Source organism: Sturnira hondurensis, unplaced genomic scaffold, assembly GCF_014824575.4.
Source record: "Sturnira hondurensis isolate 20B ecotype Veracruz unplaced genomic scaffold, ASM1482457v3 Scaffold0014854, whole genome shotgun sequence".
Lineage (NCBI taxonomy): Eukaryota > Metazoa > Chordata > Mammalia > Chiroptera > Phyllostomidae > Sturnira > Sturnira hondurensis.
The window spans coordinates 5,054,978-5,067,157 of record NW_028087485.1 but is presented as its reverse complement, the minus strand read 5'-3'; the positions used below and the strand labels follow the sequence as shown (position 1 = coordinate 5,067,157).

Genomic DNA, 12,180 nt, shown 5'->3' with positions numbered 1-12,180 from the left:
TATTGTGTCTTCTGTCCTATTAGACCATTCGTTCCTTGACGCTAAGAATCATGTATTATCTTTGTGTTGTCAGAACTTTATACTTGATTAATGTTTATTACTTGATTTTTGAGAGAATCAGCTAGAAACCTAGAAATTTACACATTGAATCAAGATAAGCATTTCATATAGTTTAGTATTCTAGTCTCTAGTGTAGATTCTGCCCTTTGTATCATGAGCTTCAAAACATTAAAAATATTCACGAAACATCCCTAGTTGATAAGTAACACCAATGAAATTTTGCCCATTGTGTATAATGCCCATTTTTGGCCAAATTTTTGAGGGAAAATTAAGGATGTGCATTATAGATGGGTGTGATAATCCTGTGTATAATGTGTACAATTCGTGGTTGTGGGGAAAGATATTATGCTTGCATTATACACAGGAGTACATTATATGTGCTATTATAATGTGTGTGCTACTAATGTATGCTATACACATTATATGTGCTATTATAATGTGTATAATCCGTGGTTGTGGGGAAAGATATTATCCTGCATTATACACAGGAGCACATTATATGCAGCAAAATACAATGTATATGTAAACCACTTAGCCATTGGAATTGAAAAAGACTAGAACCTGAAATACTATCACAATTCAGGATATTTGTCCCTTTTCTTAGTTTTATTTTAATGGAATTTGTTTTTTGTTTTGTTTTTAAGATTTTATTTATTTATTTTTAGAGAGAGAGGAAGAGAAGGAAAAAGAGGGAGAGAAACATCAGTGTGTGGTTGCCTCTCCTGCAGCCCCCACTGGGGACCTGGCCCGCAACCCAGGCATGTGCCCTGACTGGAAATCAAACCGGCGACCCTTTGGTTTGCAGGCCCATGCTCAATCCACTGAGCTACACCAGCCAGGGCTATTTTAATGGAATTCATATTTAAGAAGTGCTGAGATCCAGTGTAATTCCAAAGCAATGTGCCATAAGTCATTGAAGTTTGTCCATAGGTCACAAATGCTGTCTATTTTGAGATGAAGTATTTGCCATCCTAAAAAAAACAGTGGAATAGAGTGTTCCCCAGATCACTTGGAAATACATGCTTTAAGGGTTATTCTTTTCTAGTGTGCTTCAATAATAAGGATAGTTGGTTCAAAGGCACTAAATATGTTATTCATTACTCTTTAATATTTATCTGTAGGGCAGCTAGAAGAGTCTTCCTATTGATAGATCATTTATATGTTTAAAACTTGTATAAAAAGAACTGGTTTTGTATTTTTTGGTTGAAATAAATTGGTTATAAAGACCATCTTTTGATAATTCCAACAAAATTTTTTGTTCATACATACCAATTAACACACTTTTAGCAAGCATAATATTGGGTAATGTTGGGCTTAGGCAGTTTTGTGTAATGTATTTATAGTTGGAGGACTTGGATTCTATTACATGACCTTGGGCAAGTCACTTGGCTAATTCAGCCTCATGTTGCTCATCTGTAAATACACACTGTGATGCAGAGCTGTTACATACACGTGTCACGATGGTCATATGAGTTCTAGTGGTTCTTAAACAAGGAGATGAGCTAGAATCAGACGCTAGCATTGTACACATATGGATGGCTGGGTCCCATTCCAGGTCTTCTAAATCAGAATCCTTTCAGGTTGAGGCCTATATAATTTTTATACAGACACTTAAGAGTCTTTTTACAAAGGAAAATTTGTGCAAACCCTATCTTGTGATGTTTATTCTCCCTTGAATCTTAAATAAGTATTAGGGGGCTACTGGAGAAAGATATTTGTCACGCTACTTATCATAGGTGTTTTAGGAAAATAAGAAAAGACAACCATAGGGAAAAGACTCAGTTGCAGAACAAAAAAGTGAGTGTCTTAGACGAAAATATAAAGAACAACTTAAATTCTAGTACTTTCTTACCACAAATAGTAGTTTCACATGTACCTTCAGTCGAAGAATATCTTGGGAGTATCTTGGGGTGGTAAAGTAAAAGTGAGTATGTTTTAAAATCATATTCAACTAATGAGAATCATCAACCATTTGAAACAAAAATATTACAAAAAGATTTACCCAAGTATAGTATTTACAAACATTATTAAAAAGATTTACCTAAGTATAATATTAAACATATCCTGTCTCAAGTCATGTTATATTGCTCTTAAACATGTGTTTGGGTGAAATGGACAGTAGATCCTCTTCAATATCAGAAGGAGTCTAAGTTGATATATCTTTTTTGGAGGGCAGTTTGACACTATCAAAATTACTATTGACCCAGCCCTGGCTGGTGTAGCTCAGTGGATTGAGCACAGGCCTGCGAACTAAGGGGTTGTAGTTCGATTCCCAGTTAGGGCACATGCCTGGGTTTCAGGCCAGTTCTCTGCGGGGGACACACGAGAGGCAACTATACATTGGTATTTCTCTCCCTCTCTCCTCCTCCTCCCCTCTAATGGTAAACGAATAAAATTTTTTAAAAAATTACTATTGACACAGAAATTAATCCTTGCATATATGGTTAGTTGACTTGCAACTAGGATGCCCGCCAATACCATTTAATAGAGGAAGGACTGTCTTTCCCAACAGATACTAGGAAAACTGGATGTCCTGATGCAGCAGGGTAAGGTCAACCATACACTATATATAAAAATTAACCCAAGATGAATCAGAGACCTGAACTAAGAGCTAAAACTACAAAACTCATGGAAGAAAACCTAGGGGAAGATGTATATAACATTGGATTTTGTAATAATTTCTTGGCTATGATACTAAAAGCACAGGCAACAAAAGAAAACAGAGAACTTGGACTTAATCAAAACTAAAAATTTATATATATCAAAACTTATGTATCAAAAGAGTAAAATACTTGTAGAATAGAAAAATATTTACAAATTATGTATCCAGTAAGGAATTGATAACCAGAATATATAAAGAACTTTACAACTCAAAAACAAGACAAATGACCCAAATGAAAAAAGGAGAAAAATGGGACTCAGCCATTTTTGCAGAGAAGATATATAAATGGCCAATAAACACGTGAAAAAATGTTCAACATCACTAGTCATTAGAGAAATAAATACAAATAAAAATCATGATATATCACTTTATGCCATTAAGATGTCTCTTACTAAAAATGGTTAATAACAAGTGTTGACAAGGATGTGGAGAAATTGGAAATTCTTAGTGGAACTTCAGTGTTCATAGCAGCATTATTCACAATAGCCAAATGATGGAAATGACCCAAATGTCCATTGACAGGTAAATGAACAAACAAAATGTGATTCATACATAACCATAGAATATTAGTCAGCCTTTAAAAAAATGAAATTCTTCCCTGGCTGGTGTGGCTCAGTGGATGGGGTGCAGGCCTGTGAACCGGGGGGTTGCCGGTTTGATTCCCAGGCAGGGCACATGCTTGCTTTGTAGACCAGTTTCCCTGGTTTCCCCCCAGTGGGAGACACTCAAGAGGCAACCACACACTGATGTTTCTCTCTCTCTCTCCTTCCCTTCCCCTCTCCTCTGTGTAGAGATAGATAAATACAATATTTTTTAAAAAACGAAATTCTGTTACATGCCACAATATGGAAGAATCTTGAGAACATTATGTTAAGAGAAATAAGCCAGATACAGTAGGTAGGTAGGTAATTAAATAATGTAAATTAAAGTAGGTAAATTTAAATAATGCCAGTTTCTGCTCAGGCTTAATGTGAACTTTTTGGTGTCTGGCAAATGATAATGTGATATGAAATAGCTTTCCACTTTTCAATGAGCATTTCTCAACATATCTTTTTGGTTATTACTATTAAACACCCTGGATTGGATTCTATAAAGTTACTGTGTGTGTTTAGATATATTTTATGTTTGTGTTTCTAATACTCTGTTAGAATCCAGTGCAAAACGTATTTGAATTATTTATTTGCTTTTATAGCTTGAATTTTTTTATTTGTTTACTTAAAAAAACACTTAATAATTGGAACCTTCATGGACCATCAACAGTCTAATCTTTTCTGGGAAATTGATAGAACCACTAATGCCTTTTCCGTGAGCGTTATTATTTTCATCAAATATAGAAATAAGAGTAAGAGAAAATTCCCTGGAACCAAAGGTGTGCATAAAACTTTAAAACTTTAATTCTAATATGTACACTGGTGATGAGACTGTTAGGTTCAATTTTGGGGGAAGGCAATTTGTCAGTATGTATCAGAGGTTGAACAGGCCCACCCCTTGACCCATCAATTCCATTTCTAGGAATTTGCCTTACATTTTATTTCAAAAAAGTGTGCAAGTTGCATATACAAGGGTGTCCATTATAATAGAGATGGTTATGATTTTTTAAAACTCTGAAAGTGTCTGTGGCATAATTGTACACTGAGACCATTAAGAATGACATCATTCTATACATACTGACTTAGAATAAAATGTCATTCATATAATTGTTAATTTAAAAACTAAGGTACAGAACACAGTATATATTGAGAAAAATATGAGAATGTATCTGACAAACATTAAAATTCTAGGGAGTGACATGTAAATATATTACTTCTTATAATAATACATTCTTAGAACACAAAAATGCAGTATAAAGATGAAGGGCTACAACTCTTAGTCACAAAATATTTTAGTGCTCTCGGGTAATGCTAATGTTATTTGTGTGTAGTGGGTGGAGAACTGGGTTTAGAGTTTTAAGTCCTAGGTTCATATCCTGAAACTACCACCCATCTAGCTGCAAGACCTTGGGAGCTTTCTTTTCATTCTTAAATGACCTTTTAAGACCTTTTCATTCTTAAATGAAAGTTATGTAAAGTATTTTGCATCTCACGGAGTACCCAGTAGTATTAACAGTTGTTATAATGCTGCTGAAATTTTCTTTGATTGACATGGTCAAGCTGGAAAAAATACCAGAAGGACAAGAAACAAGAATAACCTATAATAATAAAACATCCAGAAAGAAGTTTTCAAAGTATTTGATTGAAGCACTGAACTCCTTGCTCAGGAGTTCTCAATTATTTTTGGCATTGTGTAGATATATAGAAAATAGTGGTAAATCAATGTGTTTACATAGGCTACTCAGCCGTTTATCACTGTTATTTCTTAACTTAACAAATACAGCATATAGTACTTTCTGAACATTACTTTGCTTTAAGTGAACCTTGAGGACATTATGCTAAGTGAAATAAGCCAGTCAAAAAAACCCCAAAAGACAAATAGTGTATGATACCACTTACTTGACATACTCTTCTAAAGAATATTTTATTTATTTATTTTTAGAGAGGGGCACCGGGTAGGAGGAAGGGAGGGAGAGGAACATCAGTGTGTGGTTCCCTTTCATACACCCCCTACTGGGAACCTGGCCCGCAATCCAAGCATGTGCTCTGACTAGGAATTGAACCTGTGACCCTTTGGTTCACAGACCAGCACTCAGTCCACTGAGCCACACCAGCCAGGGCTACATGACATACTTTGAGTAGTCAAAATGGTAGTGACAGAAAGTCGAATTGGTGGGCTGGGGAAAGGGAAATGGGAAGTTATTGTCTGTTAAATACAGAGTTTTAGTTTTACAAGATGAAAAGAGCTGAGGAGATGGATGGTGGTGATGGTTGCTCATTATGAATGTATTTAATACCGCTGAGCCATGCACTTCAAACAGTCACAGTTGTAAGTTTTATCACAGTTGTGAATTTTTATCATAATAAAACAAAATTGAAATATAAGTCTACTACCAAGTTATGCAATGTAAATTATTAGGCTAATGGTATTATCTAAGGTTCAAAATCTACAAATATTAATAAAAATCTACAATGTTAATAACTTCATTTTCCCTTGATTTTTTCATATGATAAGTCTAAGAAAAGTACCAATTTCAAAAACTGATAAACTAAAACTTCAAGTGACTAAAGTCTGACAGCTCGCCTGCCTGGCATAAAGAGACAGGCCTCAGAAGACTGGGACTCCAGTCCTAATTTTCTCATTTACTAACTGTGTCCTTTGCTAGATTTTAGTCTGTGATGGAGGTATAATTTGACAGAGTTGATTTGAGTATAAAATGAAACAGGTATGAAAATGTTGTAGCCCAGGGTGGTGTGGCGCAGTGGATTGAGCACCGGCCTGGTCACGGTACAGTTCGCAGTCAGGGCACATGTCTGGGTTGCAGGCCAGGTCCTTGGTTAGGTGCATGCAAGAGGCAACCAACCAGTCGATGGTTCTCTCGCACATCATTGTTTCTCTCCCTCTCTTTTCTTTCTCCCTCCCTTCCCCTCTCTGTAAAAATAAATAAACTTTTTTTTAAGTGTGTTATAAACTAGAAGGCACTATGCACATTGAAGGAGCTTCATAATCTTTTCCTAATTTAGACTTTGCATAGTGTGGTTTTATTAGATGACATAAAAGCCTTTTGTGACAATATTCTTAATGGAATGAGACAGTAATGGTAAAATGGAACACTTACTCTAAATCCATGGTAACCACTATGAAATCTTTTGGCCTAGCTACACATGCAGACTAATATACTGCTTGTGGTAGCATATATGAGCGTATGACCTGAGGACTGTTGGATTGCAAACATTTTTATGAGTCAGCAAAGACACTAATCCAAAGTAACATCACAATTTCAAGTGTTAATGAGCTGAGTAGCTGCCTAACTGTCACTCTCTCTGAGTTTCAGTGCTTAGATTTGGAGGGGAAGCCTTTTGAGCTGGAATAATTCAAGAGGGTTCTGATGAGCTTCACATGTATATATAATATTTAGTCTATGAATAACTTGCATACCAGAATTACTTCTGTTTTGCATTTGCAGACTTTCTGTTCCTGGAGTGAATGTTATGTTTTCTAATTAGTTGGTTTCTTTAATGATCAATTTCAGACATGAGGAGTACTATTTATAAAAAGCAGTGAAGTACAAGGAGGAACTAGCAAGGGTTTAAAAATTAGTCTTGACATTCTATTATATTGGGATGTAACGTTACTTTGAATATGGCTGCTTAGCTGAAATTAGGAGTTTTCCCCCTCATCACAAATAGTAGTAGACATAATTTTCAGAGGTAGGAGAATGCCTTTCCTTATACCTTGGGGAGAAGTGGAACATTTTGCAGAATAATTCCAGGATTCCAAGTAGAATAGAAAATGAAAAATGAACTTTGTGGTTTAGGGTGTTATTTTGCTCTAACCAAGAATTAACAGAAGGAAGTAATAAATGGACAAATCAGATTTATTGTCCAGTCAACACTGAGTAGACTCACAAGAATAGTGAATTGGAAACCACTGGTGTAAATTTAAAATCCAAAACCTTCCTCAGAAGTACCCTCACCATGTATCCAGGACAAATGAAGAAAACTCTTTTGATTGGTCGTCTTCAGTTTCCAAAGGGACTGTTGGGCAGTGGCTATACTAGTGGGAAGATGGAGTTATATTAGATTATTTTGTTTTTTTCTAGATTCATATTTTTTTACAAGTCATTTGGATTCCTGTGGTCAGTGATGTAAGGAAACACTAGGTTATTAACAGTTTCCAATGATTTCCTTAAGAGTTCCTTTAGTTGCAGAATCTTTGATGTCTTTGTTTGTAAGAGATGGGGTGTGAGGGTTGTGTCTTAGGCAGAGGGATTTTAAAAATATATTCTTCAAATTGTGAATAATGTAAGTTCCTTGAGGGCAAGAAGCTTGTTCTCCATTGTGCCCCCAACATTTGAACTGGTATTTAGTGCATAGGAGGCACTCCAAGAATACTTTTTATTGAGTGATCACAAATATACTTGTTACAAATTAGTATAGTGTAAATTTATTTAAAGAATAAACCATTTAAGCATCAATTCTTTGAAATAACCTGAACTGTAAGGACTAGTGGTTAGTTAGTTATGAAATGTGGATCTTTTGTGTATGTGTGGGAGAAAAGCTGAGGCTAAACACTCATTATAAAATGTTATAGATTAAAAAAACCCTGCATGAATATAAAATGCAAATATGTTCTTATCATTCTCTAAGCAGATTTGCACTTGAGATAACCCATTGGGACAAAATGATGAATCAACCAAGGCTAACTTCTACCATAACATTTCCTTGATTTAGTTATTTTCTCCCGTATCTCTTGAAAAAGAGGTCTGATTGTTCTATGCACGTATTTTGCTTTGTGTGTGTGTTTGTGTGTTTGTTTAAATAAAGGCAGTGCTGTATCTCCTTCCTGCAGGAAATTCCTTTTTTCTGTGTGAGGCGGTTTTTGTCATTTCCACTTGAATGTGAACGAAGAAGTCATCCTTTTCCTGTGAAAAGGAAATTTCCCAGCTGTTTATAAATTGCAGAGCCTGCTGTGGGAGAGGGCAGGGTTTCAGAAAGAGTGCCTTCTCTTCATTCCACGTGTTCTTCTATTGTTCTTTCCATACAGCTGATCTTTTCATTTCGAATGTGTGCCATCTAACTGACAAGATGGTGACTTCCTCTTTGAAAGTTAGCACTGTTTTTGTGTATCAGACCCACGGTGATAGTGCTTTGTGGGACCTGTGGCAACACTCGTGTTCTCCCCTCTGATTGATTTAAGAGGTAAGCTGGGAAAATCAGGAGATGGAAAGGGGTTGTTATTTTGAAAGTAATTCTGTAGTGTTTTCTTGGTTAAAATGCTTACCACTTCCTCTCTTCTCTAAACACACCCATTTGAGTATATCACTGTTTCCTTTGTTTTGAACCTCTTTTATTTTTGTGTGTAGAACTACCATTTGGAATATGATCTCCTGTTGATTTACCTAAGCACCTCTCTCTACTCAGCATCTAAGAATCCACCTAACAGCCTCTTTTCCGTATTACAAACGGATCAAGGATCTGACATGCTGTTAATTATCATTGGTCCCAAATATACCATTGCCTTTACTCATGCTGCTTCTAGTGCCTAAAACATGCTCCTGCTGATTTTGCTTTGCTAACTTGTATCGCTTTAAATTATAATTTATAAATCACACATATGTACATATATCTGCATAACTCATAAATCATGTGTTAGCTGCATTATGAAATGCTTCTTTTCACCTTTGTTGCCTTGGCCTGGGTTAGATGCCTTGCTAGCTCACATGGTAGCTTGCAAAGGACACAAAAGGAAATTATGGGTTTTTAAAGCTATATTTTGGTGCTATGGAAACAACTTTCAGAAGTGGGAAAACTAAAGATTATCTATACAAGTATTAAATTTTTAAGAGCCAAGGCTGGTTTAGAATTTTTTGCAGCAATCTGTTTCTTCAGAAGACTACAGCCAACACATGTTTTTTGTTTGTGGACATCATGATTAAAGGTTATTCTGGCCCTGGCTGGTGTGGCTCAGCAGGTTGCATGTCAGCCAGCAAAGCAAAAGGTCACCAGTTTGATTCCTGGTCAGGGCACATGCCTGGGTTGTGGGCCAGGTCACTGGTGGGGGGCATGTGAGAGGCAACTGATTGATGTTTCTCTCCCTCTCTTCCTTCCTTCCCATCTCTCTAAAAATAAATAAAATCTTTTTAAAAAATTTAAAGGTTATTCTGTGAGCTTGTCATCTATCGAGTTCATCACTTCATTAAGACTGTTTGATTGGGTATATTCCACAGACCTGGTCAACGGGTGAGTGTGTGCTGGAAATGTGAAGTAAAGGGAGTAGAATTAGGGCTTGGGAACATTTATATTTTTAAAATTGCTACTTCCTGTTCAGCTACGAGGAGTCCTGTAACTTTGCTGTGGCTAAGGAGATAGTCCTGAAAGCTTGACAGATCACAGCTGTATCCTGTACTTTGAGTGAAAATTTACTTGCTTTCCATCCTGTTCATTTAATTTTTCTAACTTCCTAATATATTAAAGTTTATTCCAGTGTTTCGTGGAGCAGGAGGTTGGATATATGCCCAGATGTGGATGTGAACAATGGTTAAATACTAGGGTACAGGCAGGGAATGAATTAAATATGGGGTATGTGTGCTATAAAAACTGAATGACAAGGGAAAACCCCTTCTGAACAAATTTTTAAAAGCGGGTCCCAAGAGCATTTGGATGTTTTACCCTAGCACCATAGTTGAAGCAGTTTTGTTTCTTCTATAAACCACACAGTGCCTTTACAAAGGATCAAATGCTTGGTCTGTATGCTCACAGTTCCACCGTTTTATTCTCTCGAAGATTTAGAACAACCATCCTCAACATCTTTGATTACCACTGGAACAATATTAATTGCCCAGAAGTCTCCCTTCCCTCCTAACTTCCTTCTTTCCTATTTTATACTCTGATGTCTGTTTAAGCCTAGTGCACTAGTAGGTTGCTCACATCAGTGCATTTCTTGACATCGGACAGATAGCTTGGAGATGTTTTTCATGATCTCAGTTGATGCGAATGTGAATGACAATGTGTTTCGTGAGGAGAGAATTACAATTTCAGTCTTCTTTTCCGAGTGGCAGCTTTGACTTTGATAGAATGGAAAGAGTACTGGCCTGAAGTTAGGAGATAGATTTTCTGTGTGACCTTAGGGAACACCCTTAGGCACCTCTGAATTCTCATCAATGAAGAAATTGGACTGAATGACCTTTAAGGTCCTTTCAGCTGTATTTGACATTGACAAGCCTGAGCTCTCTGCTTGGTCAAAACGCAGTTGTCTCCCTTATTGTATTAGTGTCCGTTACTCCCAAAGACACACTATATATTATCTGAAAGGCAGAGAGAAAGTAAGCCAGTTGACCTGTTTGATTTAAAAGGATGAAGCCTCAGTGTTCCAAATGGTGAGGCTCATGCAGCACGACACAGACTACAGCCGAAGCAGACGCAAGTAACACTCATGTGATGGCCTGATAGTGTAGGTAGCGGGTTGGGGCTTATGGATTTATTCATTCAGTGATACTCGCTTTTATTGGTACCACACAGTCCAGAAAAGGTTGAAACGGTTTTTCCTTTTCTCTTATGGCTACTTGGTCTTAGGGAAGCCTAGGTGGAAGGATGATTGTAGTCAGCCTTCCTTTGGGAGCTCGGAGTGAGAGCAGCTTCAAGAAGTACTTTTGTATGGAGTGAAGCAAACTGGTGCTCTATTTAGCACAGGGTAAACTCTTCCTACAGTTGCATGTGAAAGCTGAAATGCAACAGATGAGAAACCTAGGTGCTTATAGAGGAATAACATATCCATTTGCATGGAGACCTACCATAACACTGGCTAATAAAGACTTAACTATTGGAAAAAACTAAAAGAACTTTAATAAAAGACATTTTTCATTTTCACCAATAACCATTAATTGTATATTTTGAGTATGTTAGCTATCTCTCATATGATATAATGTTCATTTTTTAAATTACTATCTTGATTTGATCACTATCAACTTCACCTGGTCTGCCTGTCCATGAAGCATCATCCGACAAGACATCTTCAGCACAAAATTTTGTAAACCACTTTTGACATGTTCAATCGGTCACAGCACCATCTCCATACACTGCACAAACCTTTTTTTGCATTGCAGATACGTTTTTACCTTTCTTGAAATAATAAAGCATAATATGCCAAAATGCTGCTTATTTTCTTCCATCTTCAGTGTTAAAATTCATAAAAATTCATCAATTTTGATAAGTTTTTTTTAAATGTACACTGATAGGACAGTTGTCACAATCCAACCTAACAAAATTCTTTCAAATGAAGCTAAAGACAACTAAGTGCCATGAGAGCAATCATAAAGGAAAAAAATAAACTAACTTTTTGGCCAACCCATTATTTGCTCTTTCCTTTGTGTTGCTGTGTTACTTCTATCTGTTTAGCATAACCATCCATGTAAATTTCTGGTCTGAGATGCATCCTTCAGTGTACTCAGCACTGTGTGAAATCTCTGAGGGAATGTAGTTCTGTCCCCTCGTTTGCAGTTGAGAACATTGAACCTGAGAGAGTAACTTGGCCAAAATCATTCTGTGAGTTAGAATTGGAGTTAGAACTGGAGAGTCCAGTTCTGGTTACTCTTAGATTTTTACTATTGAGAATACAAGCCTTGAAAGTATGAAGTATACCCATAAAAATTTCCAAAAAGATAGCAATTTTAGTGAGTGAATGAGATTAAATCTTTCCCCCCCTAAAAATGCTCCCCCAAGCCTTTGTGCTTCACTAACTTCTGAAAGTAGCATTCTGCCAAAGGATACGAGTCTGTATCACATTCTCTATCAGATTCTTGCACTGTGACATTAAACAGTGTTAGACAAAAGTGGGATAGCGTGAATATAAAGTTTCTGTATAGTGCG

The 12,180-nt window shown here is 36.5% G+C and overlaps 1 protein-coding gene across 4 annotated transcripts in view; it reads left to right on the top strand.

The window, feature by feature from the left end:
• The window catches only part of ADD3 (adducin 3), a 127,479-nt gene that overhangs the window by 42,215 nt on the left and 73,084 nt on the right, over positions 1–12,180 (top strand). Inside the window, exon 1 of one of the 4 annotated variants that reach the window (XM_037063972.1) lies at positions 8,335–8,514. The exons of the other annotated variants lie outside the window; for them this stretch is intronic. The gene's annotated coding sequence lies outside the window, so the exon portion shown is untranslated. Of the gene's footprint in view, positions 1–8,334; positions 8,515–12,180 lie in introns of those variants that run through there. 4 annotated transcript variants of the gene reach the window in all.